Source organism: Corvus hawaiiensis, chromosome 3 (assembly GCF_020740725.1).
Source record: "Corvus hawaiiensis isolate bCorHaw1 chromosome 3, bCorHaw1.pri.cur, whole genome shotgun sequence".
Taxonomy (NCBI): domain Eukaryota; kingdom Metazoa; phylum Chordata; class Aves; order Passeriformes; family Corvidae; genus Corvus; species Corvus hawaiiensis.
The window spans coordinates 96,316,777-96,336,120 of record NC_063215.1 but is presented as its reverse complement, the minus strand read 5'-3'; the positions used below and the strand labels follow the sequence as shown (position 1 = coordinate 96,336,120).

The following is a 19,344-nucleotide window of genomic DNA, read 5'->3' as shown; positions in this document are numbered from 1 at the left end:
GCACCAGAATAAAAGCAAAGGTTGTGTTCACTGGAGTGGAAAAACACTGAATTTACCTCTAGTTATTTTGCCTGGGAAATCCCGCCCCCCCCTTTATTTTTTTTCCTGGTTGTACATTTTGGAACCTTTCCACTAAAAGCATATTAGGCTGAAATACCTAAGTGAAAAAATCCACCAGACACCAGAGGGTTCTATAACCTATTTTCCTCCACTCCCTTTCTTTTTCTTAAATTCATTGAACAGTTTCCCCAACAGCTTCTGCCCAGTAAAATTCACTCTTTACTGGTGCGAATACTGGGTTGCAGGAAAGGATGCGAACACTGAATAGCCAGAAACAATTCTCAGCAGCTGATTTTTCAAGTGTTGAATAGACAGAAAAACAAGCAGCTGAATTTTTTTTTTCAAACACAGAATACACAAGGACTGCCACAAGTGACAGAACAAGAGCATACCTAACCATTTTGTTCAGCAAAAATACTCCTGATCTCTTTAGCACTCCCACTTCCCAGGACAGGTCCTCAAAGTCCTTGGAAACAAGGAAGACAGCGCAGGAACTTAGAGCAACTCTCACTGGTATGCTGTAATAGATCTGTACAGCAGACTCATAGCCAGAATATTCATTTCTGGAGCATGGAGAATCTCGGCGTGCTTTACAAACAGTATTTAATTGCCATAATCCCCAGTAAAAGTATTATATCCAGTTCACCAGTAGATAAACTGATGCACAAAGAGCTTAGGGGACTTGCCCAAGGTCACAGCCTGAGTCAGTGGTGAGCCGGTGACAAAGACGTGACTCGGGGCAGACGGCACAACCGGGGGGTGATGCCGTGCATGCCTGGCCCAGCCTCGCCGGCGGAGCCTCTCTCTCTGGAGTGAAGATCAGCAGCTGGACTGACAAACGACTGGGAGAGGGGAGGGTAGGTAGGTATGACAGAAATGAGGTGTTTGATGGTTGGGCTTTTCCCCTATGCCACCTGCATCCCTTTATAATATCAGATCATTTACATTTTTAAAGAAAGTGTATTCTTTTTCATCATGGGCCACTGGTGAGCCTAACGCTATCTTTTGTGTGGCACCCCTGCTAACAGAGGTGGTGGAGTATCAATCATAGCTTTCCCTGGGGTCATACCTTACTATGCTGGCTCTTGATCAGAAAGAAGCAGATGGTTATTTACAAACAAAATAATCAAGACCTCAAGAAGGTTGGGGTTTTTTTCCCCAAACCCTCCTACAGATGAGGCCAAAATAAGGTGAAGATGCTTGTGTCCCCTCCTGCCAGCTTTCAAGGACACTGCTTGTCCTACCAGCATCTTTAAATGCGTTATTGGTTAAATTTGCCAGAGAAATGCGTGGCACCTGACAGAGTAGAGTTGCCTTAGATTATTCAGTGGCTTTCATGAGGATCTGGCACTTAAACTGCAGTGTGAATTACTGCTAGATTATTGTGCAGGAATATTGTTACCTGCCATACACTACATGTTTGCAATCAGTTCTTTACAAGCAACGCACAGGCTGCCTTTGAATCTTTTTCAGTAGTCATGGTCACCCTCCTTCTTTATTTAGTGTTAAGTGTTATTCATTTAGCAGTAAAAAATGAACAAAAGAGAAGAAAGCAGGTGCTCTAAGTTTACTCTACAGCCAGCTGTCAGGAAGACACACTTTACTTATTTATTTATTTTTTTGTGGCACATAAAGGGGATTTATTGAAAGTGTTGGGGGGGAAAATATGAAGCATACGTTCAATCAGTCTTTTCTGTAATCAATAAGGTTACTGAAGCAGAAAAAACTATAATGAGTTGTCACAGAATTTGAATTCCCATTTACTTCCTTTTATATGTATTCAGGCAGAAAATCATCATGGAGAGCGAAAGTTGGGAAACAAGGCCTGGCTATGACTCTTGGGTTGGGTTTGTTTTGAATTTTCCAGGTAGCATTTGACCAACTGCTTGCTGAGTGACAGGAGCAGGAGAAGTTATAGTCACCAAGGTGCAATTTCCTTGCATTTCAGGTGGAGAAGACCCCTGGTGAAGTATGGCTGATCTTCCTTTCAGAAGATGCTCAGCCACAATGATACATCCACCTGGGCTCACTGCAAATTCTTTACCCCTCTAAGTATTCAGCATTTCCAGCCAAGGGTCAAAGTGTCCCCACCTCGAATGTAAAGGAAAGAAAAGCCCAGCACACACACTAAAGATGTCATTCCAAAGGCGTCTGGAGGAGATTTGACCATATAGCCCAAGCGCTTTCAGTATCTCCCCTTCCTTCCCAACACATGTTTAGAGTTTCTTAAAAGCATTACTGAAGCATGAAAAAAAGGGAGGCAACAAAATCCTGTCCTCACATCAAGGCATAACCCCGAGGATCTGAGGATCCATGGATTTAGGGCACACACCAGATAAAATTGGTTTGGTCTCAAATAGTTTTCTTTATGAGTCACCAAACATGATAGCACTTGCTGAGCTAGCTTTCAGTTTATCTTATATATTTTTCACGTGCTCCTTCTTACTTCTGTGCCTGAATGTCCCCCAAAGATACTCATTTTTCCTCAATGTTCTTTTCAATTTTTTTCCCAAATGTTCATCCAAAGGCTATGATTTCTGATTTTAAAAAGTCATGGTACTTCATGGGCTTGTAGCTCATGTGTTTCTTTGTCACTCTGACACTCTGGAAGCCCCTTGGCTCCATGATTTGCTAGTCCCACTGAGAAACTGCAGGACACCTTTTATTTATAAGAATATGTTATATGATAGAGAATGGATGTTCTTGATCTCAGCACATCACAGTGCATCTTGGGAAAGATAGGCAAAAACGTGGCTCATAAAAGAATAAAAAATTAAGGTATCTGAAGTCCGATTTCTAGCAGCCACTATGGTGGCTTTTAAAATACAGGCTCCTGATAATTATCAGTTTAAAACTAAAAACCTTTCTCTTGCGTGTTTGCACATATGTAAAGACAAAATATGAAAAATTCCACAGTAGATAACTTTTATAAAGCATAAAAACCAATTGGTCACCCAAATAAATATATATGGAAACTTTGGGACCATCCCTAGACATGGGTCCATTCTTTGCATTCTTTGAATGCTTCTGAAGTGTACTAACTCCACCAGCACATCATCCTTTGGTGATGGGAATCTAGACTTTAACCTAAATAGTCAAGCCAAAGTCAAACTGACGAAAATTTTCTCTGAATGGCTCTAATCATTCCCTGTTTCTCTCCTTGTTAATTATTTTTTTCCTTTCCCTTCTACTTACTGGTTTTTAATTTTTTTTTTTTCATGCAGACAATCATAGAATTGAGACAGGGAAAATACAGCACATTGCCAAAATCACGTAAATTTTAATGGCTTTCCTGTTCACTTAACCCCACATCAACAGTGCGACCTTGCTAGTCTGAACCATGAACCATCAGGGTGTGGAGGCCAAGAGCAGGGTGGATCTGGCTTTGCTCCAATGTCTGTTGCAGAAAGGAAACTGTGGGGCATTTTGTGGGATATTTTTGAAAACACTCTGTGTCTTTTTCAAGACACTTGTGCCCTAATTATGTGGAAGCTAGCAGAAGATTTGGTAGCCAGTCAGCACCCACCTTCTACTAGATTGACACACAGTTAGCACTTGGGCAGTAAACATTACTCAAGCTCTTTCTAATAATCTGTGTTTCTTCAGCACACCCTCAATTTTTAGTCATCCTTTGTTTCCAGGATATTTACACACCCCAAAGTCCTTAACGACTTTGTTCTCCTAGGTAAGGACTTCTAATTATTGCTAACAGGAAGGAAATTTAAGAATGGAGAAAGACTTAAGGAAAGATTTTCTTAAAGGTGTTCTAGCACCACAAGATGTAGAGGCACATATCATTAGTCCAGAAAGGACAAAAGCAATGATCTTCTCTGACCTCTTGTATGATGCAGAGCACTTAACTTCCCCAAATCAGTGCATTTTAAGTAGAGCAAATCTTTCAGAAAAACATTCCATCTTAATTTTAAAATTTCCACTGGTGTAGAAAGTGCCACAACCCTTGGCAATTTGTTCCAAAGGTTAATTACGCTCCCTGAGAAAAATGTGCACCTGATTTTTAATCTGAGTTTGTCCCTATAAAACTTCAAGCCTTCAGAGCCTGCTATTTAACAGACTGAAGAGGCTTCATTTTAAAAATTGCATTCCCCATAGAGGCAATTAGTGTGGGATTATCTCAACATTAACCACGCAGAAATGAAGCATCTTGTCTCACACAGTGTTTGGGGATCCTTCTCTAACCAATTGAGAGAAACAGGCACTACCTGAGGGCAACTCATTGCAGCTATCCCTGTGCAGGACTAGTTGCCCACTGGAGATATCTAACTTCTGCACTGACTGAATAAGGGGACAAAGCAGTGAGTCTAAACCCTATTCTTGTCATTCACATGGAGAAAGTTGGGCAAAACAAATCCCATCATTCCGGACTGGGATCAGCGCATTACATTAGTCTTCTGCTTTCTGAAGGAAATTTAATTAATTGAGCTCTACATGATAAATCACCTCTTGCAGTGCCTTACATGCACTTGGGGGTGTTCTCCCAGCTCCTCAGCTTATCAACATCACTCTTGAGACGGATTCAGAATGGGAATGCCAATAATAGTAGTAATATAAATCCACCCTGCTCAGACCTGACATTCCCTACTGAACACTCAATTATGACCCTTTTGGGTACCACACTGCACTGGAAGAATTGTTTTCCTGATTATCCACCTGTAATGAGTTTGGAGTAATTTTAAAAGTTACACCTACTACAGGAATGTTCTGTAAGGCCAACTTTTGCTGTTTCTAGACAAAAACCATTAGATTTTGTCCAAAACATCTAGCTTGTTCCTTATATCAGCAACACATTCATTTTATTATTTTCTACTCTCCTAGTGTTTGTGTGGTCTGTAAGGGTAGTCTACATAATCTATATAATCTGTAGGGACTGCTTTTTTTTTCCCAGGACATGTTTAGAAATGTTAAATAGCTTTGGATCCGGAACCATTCTCTGTGGGAGAATTTCCAGTGGTGGCATACCCACTCAATGAATGCTCCCCAATTACAATTACATACTGAGATGTACCAATTAGCTATTTTTTAATGCATTTGATGTTTGCTGCAATGATTTTGTAGCATTCTCCTTTATTAACCAAAATGTCAGGTGGTACTAAGTCAAATGCCTTACAGATATCTAAGTACATTACATCAGTGCCATTACCTTTCTCAACCAAGCTTGTAATCTCATAAAAATGATATCAAGCCAGTTTGACAAGATCTATTTTCCATAAACCCATGTTGAAAGGCATTAATTATATTACCTTCCTTTAATTCCTTATTAATCAAGTCTCATATCAGCTGTTCCAGTATTTTGCCTGGGATCGATGTCAGGTTGACAGGCCTATAATTACTCAAGTCATCCCGTTTAACCTTTATAAATGTTGGCTCTATATAAGCTTTCTTCCAGCCTTCTGGAACCTCCCCAGGGCACCAAGATTTGTTGAAAATCATCATTAATGGTTCACAGAGCTCCTTTGCTAGATCTTTCAAAATCCTCCGTTAGCATCTGCAGCCTCTGCTGTGACCATACGTCATTCTTGTTGCAAAAAGGTCTGGGAGGTCCACGAGACACTTATTGCATCTTCCAGGACCCAAATATCTATGCAAGCCTGGCTGCCAGCAAGCTGCTTAAAGAAAAGAAAACAGAGAAATAAAAAAAAACATTTTTTCCCCCTCTCTGCCCCTGGGCACTTTAAATATCATTTATTTCCATGAGAGTATATGAATTCACAAGAATGTATACCACCTCTAACTCACAAAAAGTGGCCATTATTCCAAGGAATGTCACAAATTTCTCCTGAGAAGCACGCCTAGTGCTGTAGCACAAGCCTGGTCTCACAGTCTCTGCAGCATCCCAACCTCTGATATGCTGGATCTTTTGCTCTTTGAAGGTGCAGTTTTCCCTCTATCTGCATCATGGCACAGCTGAGCTGTATTCAGGCAATGGATGTACCCCAGCAATCTGATTAGATCAATTAGTTTGTAAATACACAATATTGATAAATTCTACATGAAAGAGACTGACATATGTATGTATATATATATATGCACATATATACTTACGTGTCTGTGTCTGTGTGTTAGTGTGTGAATATATAAAGTCCTATCTGAAAAAAAAGCAAATATCAGAAAATTTTAAAAAATTCCTGTGGTGCACCACTTTAAAAATTGAAATATTCCAAATACTGAGTTGCAAGATATGTCTCCGAAATGCTGACATATACAAATGGGACACTGCAACATTATCAGTAGTGACTTTTGGCATTATTCCGGTAAGAGAATTGATGTTTTGGTGTGATTCATATAAAAATGCCACTGCATAAATAGATCCTGCTGTAATTTCTTAATATTCTCTTTTAAGTCCATTTGTTCTACAAAGAATTTGTTTTGTGGATATCCAGGCAGCCCATCTTCTGACAGACTGAAGAGCAGGTATTGCAGGTATTTCTGTGTTCCCATTCTCTATGAACTCATGGCCTCTGTGTGGCAGGCAGAAGGGGTATTTTCAGTTCTAAGTGTGCATGCCTAATTTAACTTTGCCGGTAATTTAGCTAAGTTGTGCACTGAGATTTTTTTGTGAACAAGTAATAAAATGCATGGACAATTTTCCACATAAACATTTGTGGAGTTACTTGCAAGCTATCTGAATTCTCTACATGTTCATTCTCACAGACAAAGCCCCCTAAGTTTTTGTTTCTGCTGCTTTTGGTATTTTGTTCAGGTATCCTTGAGATTAGTTAATGAATTAATTATTTTCTAAATTGCCCTGTGCCAATACAGCTTGTAGTCAGGAAGCATGAAGGGAGGGTTGTTTGAAAAGCTGAGTGAAACAAGCAGAGCAAGTTCAGATGTGAGAGTGTATATACACAAATATACATACACAAACCTGTAGATAGGTAGATCTATAAATACATATGTTAGTGTGTGTGTGCATGTGTAGTTGCTAGTACTATTTTTGCATAGACATACAGAAAATCACCCCAAATTTAGAGGGGTAAAACTAACACAAGAAATCAACAAATCTTTAAACTAATGGAAAATTTAAAGTTAAATCTTACCAGGTGGAATATATTTTGAATTGCAAAGGTGTGTTGAGTGAAAGAGAATTACTCTAAAAATATTGTATTGTGAAAGAAAAAACCAACCAACTGGCCAAAAAAAATGTATTTCTTAGCTGGTGTCACTGAAATAGGTGCAGCAGAAAGGATCATTACCAAGAATGGAAACCAAAGTGATTTGATGCCTGGGCCTTCTTCCTTCAGTACTGCAGGTGAGTTCACATGACAATGAGCGGAAGTGAGTGATTTAATGAATATTCTACATGGGATAAATCTGAGACTCCTAAATAAACTAATGGGATAAAATTAAATCTGGAAGCACGAATGCTTTACATTTCATATATTTAACTTGGGGTACGGACAGTGTTGGAGGATGTTAGTGACAAAAATAACCAAGGAGATGGTTAGAAAGGCAGCAATGGGAATAATGATGACATGAGCTGAATTACCACCAGTTACAAAAACCTATATAAATATCTAAATATTATAAATCGGGGATTTTTTAACTTGGTATCCATATTTGGTGTCTCACCTTTATTCCAGGGCTATTTGTACCATTGTTGGAGGCAAAATATCTAATAAGATAAACTGTGGGCTCATGACATGAATTTCATCTGTTTATCCAGCCCCACGCTGCTAAAAGTATACAGTTACTTCAGACACACCTGTTAGCCACACCAAAGCCAGGCATTACACTCCCCTCATTGAAAGAGCATTGCTTACACAGTTGGGGCAACCAGATCCAGGCAACAGCTCTACCTGAGAAGCATTTGGGACCCTGAGCTAAATCAGACAGAGCTTCAGCGTTGGCACTGTCTGGTTTACAAACTGCGTCAGCCACAATTAAGACTTGCTTTTTTGGAAGCTTTGTTTTGGCAAATCACAGTTGAGGAACAAGAGTCACAAATCATAAATCTCATACTTTTGTCACGAGGATTTCAAAAAATCTGCCAGGTTCCTGTTTGGATGTGAATCCCAGCAGTTGCACCTCTTGCGGTGCACATCAAAAAAACTTTTAAAAGGTGCTCATTTTGGCAGCTACTGTCAGGGTAAAACTTTCTTTCAACCCTCACCATCCCTGTTTGGGGAAGGCTCTGCTTCTTCTGCACAGAGGTCTTGGCCCCCATGTCTTGCACCTGCATGTTTGAAGCCTAGCAGGAAAATTGGAAGTTAGTGATGTGACTTTTTTCCAAGCCCAACAGGTCCCTTTATTGCTTTGCAGTAACTGCTAGTACCCTGTGACACACTGACAAAGGTTGCCTTTTCCCACAAATGCCCCAGAATAATGAGATGTGACAAATTAAATTGCATTTGCCTTTTGTCTAGCAAAATCCTTTTATAAATAATTTTTTAATTCTAGATTTAATGTATTTTACAGCTCATTGGAAGATCCATGTTAGCAGCCCAGGTGAGTAAACTTTTCTTCAGCTCCACAAACCCACTGTTCACAGACTGTTGCCAAAAGGAGCTCATCCGTATGGTCCCATATCTGCCCTCAATGCAGGGAGACAGGAACCAACAGATCACACTGCAGACCCAACCAAGCATCTCCTTCCCAGCAGGAGAATTAACAGCCTAGGTCTAGGACTGAGTTCAAGGGGCAAACTCCCAGAAGGAGCTCTGCAGGACATTGTCTCAGAGCATCTGGGTGAGATCACCCAGCAGGGCACCACACAAAGTCCTCCTGGGTGCACCTAAAAGGAGCTGGACGAACCACTGTAACCTCGATGGGAATCTCAAAGAAACCAGTGCTGGGGACATTTAGTCAGACAGGGGGGTCTCTGCAAAACACCTCCTGACCCCAAAATCTTCACCTCTGGAGGTTGTATACTCCTCCTCCCCAAGCAAACAAAATGCTGAAGAAAACTACTTTCCTCCTCTGCTATTTTCCTTCTGTCCTTCAGGCTGGCACTGCTCAGCCTCCACATTCAGGCAGCATGCATTTCCTCTCGAGCACATTTAAGGAGCACAGACATGATCATTTAAGTGCACGCTTTACTTAGCTATCCTTAAGAACACAAAATAGACCCAGAAAAAAAAGACGGTGTCTGTATGCTCATTAAAACGCTTTCAGCCCAGGGCAAGGATTTGATCAAAAGGATTCCTGCCAATGGAAGGGCATGCTGGAGCCATTGTAAGAAGTTATGTGCGAGCGTCTGCCTTCCTTTCCTTTTCTTTCTTGTGCCCTGTCCCTTCCACTGCCACCTCCAATCTCTTTTCTTCCAGCTGGGGGAACAGAAGAGATTTTACTTCCTTGATGACAATTGTGTCCTTTGAGCAGCCAAAGCAAAAGGCACTTTGAGTTCAAATGAGACTGTGACTTAAACCAATATTAGCCAAGACCAACACATGTTTATTGTAATATAAGTAACCTTCATTCAGATCAGCAGGTTTTCCTCACCCCACTGCAGTTTTACCCATTGCCTTTCATTCTTCCAAAATGAATAAATGAAATGGCTGCACATTTTTATTCACAGCAGTGGGTTTCAGAACTTCAAATCAGAGAGGCGTTTTGATTTTAGAAATAAACTCCAGAGGAAACAGTTTCAGCCAGAACTTTCATATATTTTTTTTACCAGTTTAAGGTAACATCAAAACTCACCTTTCCAAAAAAATGAAACCTCACAGCATTCTTTTAATCCAAATTAAATAAAGTGTCATCCCTGTGTCCTCTTCCTTCATATTTAGAGGGAAAGAAAACTATCCTGCCCATACTTTAATGGTTTTGTCTGCAAATCCTAAATGCTCTGCTGCTGCAAATTTCAAATGATCTTATACAGCCAAAGTCTCTTTGGTGTCAGCAGCTGCCCAGGTAGCAACACAACCACGAGAACGCTGCTGATCAGAACAATGAATGCCTGATCTACAGATGTCATATCAAGGTAGAAATCTTGATGAGCATTGTAGTGACATTACAAAGTGGATTACACATGCTGTATCTGGGTCAGAGAAGGAGTTATTTCAGTAAGGTCAACAAAGTACTTCTAGCCAAACTTATTTTTCAACATTTTGAGGGATATGCTTTTGTTTGTTACCTCATGTTGCACCTAATAACAATGCTCTCTCTGTTCTCCTGTATCAGTCTGGAAGCAAAGTTAAAAAGAAGACAAAACACTCCCATGCCTGGGGTCATTCAATTTCAGAGGTGGGTTCCAGCTCCCTGCTCTACTTTCCTTCATGACTGGGGGCCCAGCTGCTGGTGGCCAGAGAAGCTTTTGAGCTACACCGTCAAAGTGTGTGTCCCATGTGTCCCTCTCTCCCTGCCTACACTCTCCACCCAGTGAGAGGATACAATTAGGACTTTCTTGCTTTCCAGGTGTGTTGGTGTTTGTCAAGGAAACAAATATAGCAAGGTTGTAGGTCCTCAGATGCTCCAGCCCACAGGCAGAATAAGTACTAAAACACTTATTTTTGGATGCGCAGGTCCCTACCTGGCGAAGTGGTCACTGTTGAGCACAAAACACGCCTCACCTTCAACCATCTTTCCCAGAGATGGACAACAAGCCAAAAGCTAAGGTACCTACCATTCCTTCATGGCAGACAGGAGATGAAGTTGCCTTACCCAGGGAATGTGGCATTTCTAAGCTGTTGGCTTACAATACTGTGGGTGGGAGGACGTGATACTTGTAAGATTTTTTTTGTTGGCTGTACCAATACCTTTTCTTGTCTTAATTTTGAAATGGAATTTTTTTTTTCCCTCCCAGAATTTGGGGCAAACCAAATACCAAGTGTAGTTCTTGACATTTGACATCTTATGTTTCCAAATTCAATAGGCTCCCTGGGATGCTGGCAGCTGCAAACAAAATTGGAACAACTGTCCATGCCCTTCAGCCATGCTGGGGTTCTCCATGCCAGTAGCTCTGCAGCACCCACCACACACTGAACCTCCTGGCTCCTCAAATCCCCTGCAGAGGACAGCCTGGGTCTTGTGCCTAGCTTGGTATGGCTTGGGCAAGATGCACATGCTAAAAATACGCTATGAGATTGTCAAGAGAGCGATAGCCTTGCGTTGGAAAGAGAGACTCTTCAAGGCAGTACTTCAGCTCTATTAGTCCTTACCCAACCCAAAAGCTAGGGGTGCAACTTAGGGATGCACTAGCAATCACACCTGATAATCCAAAAGACCTCCTTCCACCATTAAGGGCTTAGAAATTTTTTCCCAGCTTCAAGTCTTGACAGAAATCTATTTTAATGCTCAAGTATTACTCAGAGTGAACTCAGATAAACTGACTTTTGTACAGGTCCTTTGCACCACAGTAGCCTGCCTAAAACTGCAGAGGCAGATCTTAACTGAAGCATTGATGTCACCTCTGAACAGCTCAAACCTAAAAGGAGATATATGCCTATATAGATATATATATATCAAGAGGGAAAAAAATGTTCCAGTTATCTGACCTAATTATAAACATAATCCAATTGTGTTGTTTGTATTTTTTAAGGAAAAAAAAGACCTATTTCTACTCACTTAAAAAAGTGGAAATCCTCATACCACAAATCCTCACATTTCTGTAAGAGTCAAAAATGGAAACCAGATCTGTAACTGAAAGCTGTAATTATCAAGGCTAACCTTTCCTGACTGAGAAATGCAGAATTAAAAAAGCTAAAACATCAAGTTAAGAAAAAACATTCAAAAGCTTAAATAATTGAAAGCAAGCAAAAGTGTTTCTTTTTCCAGTTGCCATCCTGCATGTCAAAAAACCTGTGAAATCCTTTGGGGGTAGTAAGAAGCCTATGCTGTATTTATTTCTCCATGATGACAGTATACTTTATTCCAGAACAGTGGTACATGTGTCAGACACATCTGGCTCAACAAGGATATGATCCAACACCCAAGGAGCACAACTAAGGTTATCCCATTGACTTCTGTAGGCATTCCTCCAAGCTACTACCCTCTTGGTGCTGCCATTACTTCCCTTAATGGATAATTCTGAGCTCACATCTGTGTTCTAAAACGTTGCTGGTGGTACATAAAGAGTGAGTTTATTTGCTTTTATTATGGTGTATGGTTCACATTCTATCAATGTAATCCAAGGTTTAAGTTTGATGTTAAATAATCGACCTGTTTAAGGAGGGAAACTAAGGGCACCCCCCAATGTTTTAATAAAGCTTTACCACACAAGAATAACAGGCACGATTTGTTTCCATTAGGAAGATAAGCTTTCTTCAAAGCAGTTCACTGTTTAAGGCTTTAAATTTTGCCAGCACTTGCACAAGGTTGCAACAAACTGACTTATTTACAGAGAGATGTTATGGGGAGATAAAGCCACTTAATGATCCACCAGTTCTTGCTAAATACATTTTCCTTCCATGCCCTCTCTGAAAGCAGGTAGGATAGCACTGTTCTTTGGCATATTCTTAAAATACTTGAACTAAAAGTTTTACAGAGCAGTTAAACAAATGGGGCTTGTGGCTTCTCTGACCAAAATAATCCTCAAAGCACTTAGGGTTAAAAACAACAGCAAAAAAAGTCCTTAGGCATTTACTTGAAAATAATTATATAGCAAGAATAGAAAAGGGGACAACAATAGAATAAACAAACTAAAAGTTTGATTTGCTTTGATGCCTCATTCAAGACCAGGTGGTTTCTGTGACAGAAACTGTCACCTTTCAATTTTTTTAACTTTTGTCACATTTGCAGCTACAACAGCAAACTGCCCCAAATGCCCCAAGCATTGAGGAGAAAATATTCCTGTCAACAGAAACATTTGACCTCTGCTTGTTTGAGTGCATTCCAGCTTCTCTGTGTTTGTTCATAAGGACTCTGCTTGAGTGGACATCAGCACGCAGCAAGGCCTGACTTAGTAAAACCAATATGTTGCCATAGGGACCCTGATGTATTTATCAGAATTTCCCCTTCCCTTGTGTTCAGTTTTGACTTGAACAGGATAAGAGTGGCTTTGGGTTGTTTTTTTTCTTTTAATTAAGAAAAACAAACAAACAAACAAAAAACCAAACCAAAAACCACACAAAAGACAAAACCTAAACCAAACAGAGAAACCAAATCAAACAAAAAAAAAAACCCACAAAAATACTCTCCAGTGTTCATTTCTTATCACTGCACTTGGCACAGTTTTCAGGCTGCCCAGCAGTACCTCTCTCTGCTCACCTTAGAAATGTGTGACTACACGTTGTCTTCTGAGCCATGTTGCAGGCCCTTGGAAGTCAATGAAAAGTGTCAGTGTGCCCCTGCTGAGAACAACACTGCTGCCCAGGAAGCAAGAGAGGAGTCTCCCTCCATCTCTCTCATTTCTTTGTCTCCTCTCCCCATAGGATTAGAAGTGGTAACCTCCTCCACAGACACTTAAGGAGGTAAAATGTCAACATTGGCATTGACTGCTCCAACTCTACATAGGAACTCAAAGTTAAGAAATGAGGGAGAGTTTTAACTTGGCATAGTTTCAGCACTGTGTGTGACTGGTGGTGACTGCAGCAGGTGAGGCATGGTTCTGAACCCAGAGGATTTTGTAACTCTTTATTGACTCTGCAAGGAAGGTGCTGAGCACCTGGAGCATTAGTTATCACACATCTTACTCTGGATTCGTCCCTCCAGTTACTGCCTTGACCGTTTCCCTGGGGAAATGCATCTCTCTCCCCATGTGAAGTGAAGCTGACCAGGATGAGCCCTTTTTTCCCCTCTGGGCTGCTGGCAGTGAAAGCAAAGCAATCAGCAGGGTCTGTTTGCAGACACGGTTTGAGAAAATCCCCGTCTCCCCCTCCCACAGGCTCCGCACACACAAGTGGCACATGGGAATCAACAAACACAACGTTAGTCATTTCCTCCGTGCTGCCAGCTGCTGAGGGTTTGCATAAGAAGAACCCTTGGACTTCAGATTATTTCTTAAAACACCTCTCGCCCCAAATCTTTGAGCAAACAAATGCTGGACTGGTGCCAGCGAGGCCAGTTGAGCCCTGTTTCCTGGTGAGCCCTGCCACCTTCCTTGCCATCCTCACCCCCACACCCTCCCATCCCTCACCCCACAACCACATGACACACCTGCTCTCTGGTAGGAACTGTATTTTAGAAGCTTTCTGCCTATGCTGCAGTCACGCAGATGCAGGGCAGACGCTCAGGCTTAGATGCTTCTTTTGTGATCAATACTTAGGTGATGGTGGCATCTAAAAACTTCAGTTATGGATCAGGGCCCATGTGACACTGCAGGGCTGAGTGACAAAGGAGACAGCCTTTGCCCCCAGAAAACAGACAGTCAACAAGTCAGTCAGGAAATAACCTGTATGGGAAAAAGGAAAACAGGTGGGATGAGCCAATAACGAAAAGAACAGATTTAGTAAAAAGTCAAAGGTTTAGCCTCATAAATAAGATTGTAATTTTGGTGTGACCCCTGCTCCTGAACCAGAAGGTGAAAGCACCACGGTCATTATGCTTCTGATGCTCTCAAACATTTTGTCTTGTCTCTCATTTGTTCTGGCCTGAACCTGTTTCCTCAAGCCTTCCTTTGCCTTCCTCAGGGAAACATATGCTTGGAGAGACCTGGCACGGGCTTTCATTGATGTGAGTAATTTCTATGCTTTAGTATACAATAGTTGTTATCCCTGAGATCACCATCAAGTTTGAAGCCTCATCTCTCCACACCCAGGCGGAACATGTCCCCAGGCAGGTGGGAGGATGGCAGCATGTCCTGCTTCTGCGCTCACGTGCAAACCTCTCCCCAGTGTTTTGCTGTAGCATTCCCACAATGTGGAGCAGAAAAAGCCAAAATGAAGACCACAGGATGTAGGATGGAGTTGACCAGGAGGTCATCGCCTGGTCCTGTCGGCTGGCCCTTGCTGGGAAGATCAGCCCAGGGTCATAGCACTGTTGGAGAGCACTAGAGAGTTTCAAACAAAACAAAACCAAACCTGAGTTTCTGCAGCTGATGCAGTCACTCTGCTCCCTCTGTACACTGTACTCTACCAGAGACCTTTATTTCTTGCCTTATTCTATGGCCCACATAAGCTTTTTTCTTTCTTGGTTTCACTTCCTGGGAAGTTTGATATTGGGGTTGAGTAATCTCAAGCAGCACGCTCATCTAGTTTAGCCTACAAATGTATCTCTCCTCTGTCCCCACTTCATCCTTATTTGACCACATTTTCCATTTCTTGCTTCCACCAAAATATTTTGTATAGTAGATTGCCAAATCTGCATTACTTATCTTAGCAGGAAAGGCAGGTCTTGCTTCAGCCCTAGTTAGAAGTAAGGTACTCTCTGGGAAATGTGTTCTGACATGGGGTAAGTTTGTAGGAGCTTTCCTGTTTTATTTACTATTTGCTTTTCTTCCTCCTCAACCCCCCAGCATCACAATCCCAAGAACTTATTTTCTGTAGCCATCCTCTTATGTGAGCACACTGAAACAGTGGATTTGCTAATGTTTCTAGCTATGTCTACCTATGCTGTCAACAAAACATGTTCACCACATCTCCTTTCCCGATCCTCTGTTCCTTACATACTTGAATACTTTCTTATTATTTATGTTAATCTCCTCTGTAATCATACTGCATTTTTTTACCTGTTCTTGCCTTATCATTGTTTACTGTCTCGTTTTTCAGTCATGCTCAGAACCTATTTATAATACCTCACATGCAGCACTTCTCACATATTTGTTCTGTATTTGTTCATTAATCATTGGTCTTGGAGGAAAAGTGATTTTCTTCACTTGCTTCCCTTTTGGAGCTACGTCACAGATCTCTCCATCTTTGCTTCCTTCTAAAAAATCCATCAATGTTAATATCAAAATTTTAATCTTATCTCAAGATGACCACGCGCTTATACTCCTCAACAGAAAACAGCTTGCCAGGAACAAGAGAAATGAAAACAAATGATGAAAATATACGAATATGGGTTTCCATGATGAAAACTCTCTGCCAGGCTCCTGTAGTCTGTGGGTATTGCCTCATGACTATATTCTAAATCTCTTACCATAAACTCTATTTCTAGGTTTTACAGTCTTTTTTGGCCTTGGGTTTTGGTCTCTGCCTTATATCTCCTCATTGCTGGTCTTCTCCTACCTCCCCATCTCTTCATATAAATGGAAAGAGGAGGTAAAATTCAGCACACAAGTAGAGACAGGGACACATGGAAATGCACAGGCTGAGCTATCCCCTGACATTCAGCTGTTGGATCCTGTTGGTGTGCTAGGACTAGAGTGCCAAATGCATCAGAACAAAGGCTATTTACAAAATATTCACACCAAAGTTGCAGATGCTAATCTTTGTAACCACCCATGCTGCTGAAGGCTGCTGAGAACTAAACATGTATTCCAAAGCATGAGGGAGTACCCTAAATATATCTCCTCTGTCAACTGATGGGTCTTTCAGTACTCATAGAAAAGGACAGCTGCTCAAGCCAGTACTGCTTATGTGTGAAGAAACTTTCCAGGCTGTATTTTCCAATTCTCTTATTCTCTTATTTCTTGTGAATTTGAGAGATAGCCTTTGACTTGATTGCTAGATTAGGAAGCACTAAGGTAAGTAGGGTTTTCTCTGTGTAGACCAAGCTACACCATCAGCCACTGGTTCATTTTGAAGAACAATGGGACAGCCTTGGCAATACTTGCTCAGAAAACAATGGAAAATTTCATATTTTACGTTCATATATATATATATGTCTTAGAATACTCTCTCATTTGCTAGATGTTCCTTCATATTGATCAATGAGTGACCAAAGGGAAAAAAATCTCAAGCAAACAGTTTCTTACCAGAATTCACCAGAAAACATTCAATTGAATGATCTAGTTGGAGCAATGCCTTCCATCAACACTGATAGGTAGTGAAACAGATTTCAAGGGAACAGCCCAGACAGCCAGAAGCCCAGTGAATATGGCAGTAATGAAGGAGGTAGGAGACAGTCTGAGTCCCTGCTTTGCCTAATGTAATCAGGGACTTGTTGCTCTGACTTTGCAGGCTGAGTGTAAGCTTCATCTGGCCCCTTATAGAAGCCTTCGATACAGGCTTCCACATCTGAGCTCATCATCCATACTGCCTTATGGCTGCTGGAGAGATGCAGCAATTTTTAGTACATGTTACTCAAGTCCCGAGTATGACTGCTGCTCTCCATCAGCTGTAAGTGGAGCCAGAGGGAGTGAATCAGATGGAGAGCTCTACCCTGCACACCCTGCAGCTGAGAAAGAACCCCCCTGGATACTCAGTCAACTCCACAGAATGAAAGAGTTTGAGCAGGAGAGGTACATGGGCTCATCCCAGCTCCTACAGGTATGGTCACCTACCTGGGTCAATGGCTGCCTTTTCCAGGTGCTTCCTGCTGCCGTACTCCAGCACCAGCTGCCCTTCTCTGCTGTGTGCAAATCACTTGCACAACACATTGGGAGTTTTGTGGGCAATGCCATGTCCTGGTCTGCTCTTCTTCTTTCTTCTCTTGCTTTAATCTGAGGTGAGTGATGTACTTCACACCTGACAGCTCATCCTCTAGAAAGTCCACACCAGGTCGTGTGCTCATATGTAGTTGCCATGTCATTTTTCATGTTGTGGTTATATATGCTAATTTCCACAGTCCCCTAGAAGGCTTCCTGGCAATAGGTACTGCAAAATAATTTCCTCTAACTGAAAAAGATTTTACACTTTTCCATACTAGGGGCTTGTCATATCACCTGTGGTATTTAGTGGGGTTTAGTACTTTTCAAGTAAGGTATTTTTACCTCATCTACTGCTGCTAAAAGAGAAGAAATAGCTTATCATATTCTTAATGCCATTGTTTCCTAGCCTGATTAAATCCTCCTTCATTTTTGCCTTTTGGGATAAGAATTAGTTTTCTTTAGTGTTTCTACTTTTGCCACAGAGACACTGATTTCTTCAGAGTGCCCATGCCATAGGAAATAGAAGGATAAGTTTTAGAACTGGAGCACCAATTGATATACTGATACACCTGAGGGGACCAAGGTACAAAGGTATTAATATAGCTGCCAGGGACAGCCAGACAGCCACATAATTAAGAGCAGTGTCAGGGCTGTTCTAAAATATGCAGGTGTGCCTGACCCCCAATGAACTCTCCATTAGCCAAGGATCATTGCAACTATTAGCCTCTGCTGCTGTAGTCCCTCACTAGGCTGAACTAGGATGAATTTCAATTACTGCTCCATTCTCTTCCCTTCCAGCTTTATAGCCTCTTTCAAGAAATATCCCCTATCACATTTCCAACACATTACAATATTCCAGTCAATTTTCATTAGTACAACTTTCATTTGGTTAAATTTCTTCCTGTGTCTTACATGTTTGTGCTGCCTCCTCTTGAGCATATTTTTCCTGGTGATAGACTGTGTCACTGGATCCTAACTACTCCCCAACTTCAACTTAATTGATCGGACTTGGCACATTTCCTAGAATTAGGACTGTGTAGGCTCAGACTACACAAGCTTGGCTGTTCAGCTGGCCATGTGAGATGGCAATCTTGCATTACTTCTGGAAACCCATTCCCCCTCTTCACTTCTGCATCGTGGCTGTCCCAATCAATAGCTGAGTAATTAAAATCCCTCATGATCAATGTTCTAGCTGTTTTACAGACTTCTCTTATCTGTAAAAACATTTCCCAACCTACTTTCTTTGCTTGCCCTGGGGGTCTGTAGCAATATCCAGGAATAGCATGACTGCATTCATTGTCCTTCCTCAGCTTCTGGCCAAACAGTCTCTGCTCTGACAGGCAAAACATTTGTAGTGTTTCCTGCTGTGGACATGGATATATACTGCTGTCTCTGCTGTGATTGAAGAACACAGCCTGCCCCTTCTAATAAACTTTGTATCTCCCTACTCTGTTTTCAGTCCATTCTAGCTCACACATTCCAGGAATAGCACGCTTAGCCTTGGAAATGCATGTTTTCAACTGGTGACCTTATTAATATGCTCACAGCATTTGTATAGAAGCTATTCTCTCCTCCCACCTTTGCTTTACATTCTCATTATCTCCTACAACGACAACCAGCGGATACATTACCGAGAGATCCATGCATTCCCTCCTTTAAATTCTTCTCCTCCCACACCACTAATCTAAAAAAATGGCTAGATCATTTCCTTATTAGTGGACAATCTGTTTGCTCCCATAGGGTGTGGAATAATGCAGGCCATCTCTCCTGTGCCATTTTGCTTTCTCTATTTTGTTGTTTACAACATGCTAAAGCCTCATGTTCCTCCTTCTCTTGATCCCCCCTACCCCCAACAATCTAATCTATTAATTTTACTGTGTTAAAAAGAGCCACTTGCATACTGGAAAATACCATTATGCTGC

The 19,344-nt window shown here is 41.4% G+C and overlaps 1 long non-coding RNA gene across 3 annotated transcripts; it reads left to right on the top strand.

Annotated features, from left to right (window-relative positions):
- Positions 1–800: 800 nt before the first annotated feature.
- Positions 801–12,216, top strand: LOC125324185. 3 transcript variants are annotated; one of them, XR_007202852.1, is made up of 5 exons: positions 801–921; positions 6,419–6,498; positions 7,232–7,327; positions 8,494–8,523; positions 10,198–12,216. It is a non-coding gene; the product is annotated as an uncharacterized LOC125324185 (long non-coding RNA). The 3 variants fall into 3 exon arrangements; XR_007202853.1 differs by having other exon boundaries at positions 7,250–7,327; positions 8,494–12,216; XR_007202851.1 differs by having other exon boundaries at positions 8,494–12,216.
- Positions 12,217–19,344: the final 7,128 nt, after the last annotated feature.